This window comes from Triticum aestivum, chromosome 5A (genome assembly GCF_018294505.1).
Source record: "Triticum aestivum cultivar Chinese Spring chromosome 5A, IWGSC CS RefSeq v2.1, whole genome shotgun sequence".
Classification (NCBI taxonomy): domain Eukaryota; kingdom Viridiplantae; phylum Streptophyta; class Magnoliopsida; order Poales; family Poaceae; genus Triticum; species Triticum aestivum.
In genome coordinates, this window is record NC_057806.1 from 34,978,770 (window position 1) to 34,980,411 (window position 1,642).

Sequence of the window (1,642 nt, forward strand, 5' to 3'; positions counted from 1 at the left end):
TAAGATATATATACAAAATCTGAAAGATTGCAGTCGTTGGCTTCAGCCCCCACGCACATAGTGCGGGGGTGCTCGCAGAAGGCGCATTTTCACACTTAATCCAACGTATTGGTCCTATAAAGGAGGTGATAGCGTAGCGAGCTAGGCAACCGGACTATAATGCTTTAACACTTTCACTTAGCCATAGGAGCTTGACAATGGGACTATTTAGGTAGCCCCTGGTGGCGACTGCGCTCGCCCGAATTCGGGGCGCGTGTGTGCCTAGCCGGGAAACGGCCCTTCATTAATGCGGAGGAATCCTACAGATTCCGGAGAGTCATCGAGTGGTTGACCAGTCTCACGCCATATCATGACAGTCGGTTTTCGGCTTTCTCTACTGAGGTGCTCGCCTGGCCGAACCAGGGCACAATCGCAGTAGTTCTCCTGGTGCCGCCTTAGCCGATAGAGCGGAACATAAGGCGGCCAAACACAGGACCTGGGAAACCCAACATTTGACCAAAATCATGACTCGGAGCTGATGCATATAAGGCCAAACTCGCGACGCCGAACACTCCCTAAGGTATTCGGTCTTTATGAGAGCGAGCAAGGTAACGCTCTGAGGTATAAGCCCCTAGTGTCCAGGTACGCGCAAGAATTCTGACGTGGCCACATGCCAAGACGCTAGCCTCCTCCTTGGTCATAGAACCAGGGGATGTGTATCAACAAGAGACAGTAAAAAAGGTTTACGTAGGGTCTTAATCTGAAAAGAATCCTTGGAACGGGTCCCTACTGCACGTCTGCGCCTGTGTCTCCGTTGTGCCGTATCCTGGACGGGCGCAGCACGACATTCATCTGTAAAAAGAGAGTAACTAAGTTGAAAAAGGGGCGTGCCGAACAAAAGCTATATGAAATAAACAAAGTGTAAAGTAAAATATGAAAAATTGAGCTTTATTGTCTCTTGTTTTATATGTGTGAAGCCCCTAGTGCAGGGGTATATGGCCACTAAGCCTTTATCAATGATACTCTTGTGCCGGACTCGTCTATCCGTGTCCGTGGTCTTAATGACATGTTCCGATGTTCTGGCTGGTGAAACCATTGTATTGTGTGGTTGTTAAAGCGGCAGCACAATCCTCCACTTGGGGAAGGTGTTCTCACTGCTTCCCCTTTAAGGAGATGATGCCGCGTGGACCGGGCATCTTAAGCGTAAGAGATGCATAATGCGGTATTGCGTTAAAGCGGGCGAAAGCTTCGCGTCCCAGTAGTGCTTGATAGCGACTTGAGAATGGGGCGATGTGGAAAGTCAGCTTTTCGCGACGGAAGTTATCGGCAGAGCCAAAAATAACCTCGAGCCGGAGAAAACCCATGCAATGGGTGTCCGGACCTGGCGTTACTCCTTGAAAGGATGTTTTGCTATGGCGAATTCTTTTTGGGTCGATCCCCATGTGGCGGATTGAGTCCTGATATATCAGGTTGAGTCTGCTGCCACCGTCCATAAGGACATTTGAAAACTAGAGTCCGCCAATTATTGGATCGAGTACCAGGGCAGTCCAGCCTGGGTTCCTGACACTTCTAGAATAATCCAGATGATCGAAGATGATTGGTTTTGACAACCAGTGGCGGGATTCCTTTGGGATAGGCCGTGGGGTGCGTACCTTTATGGGCG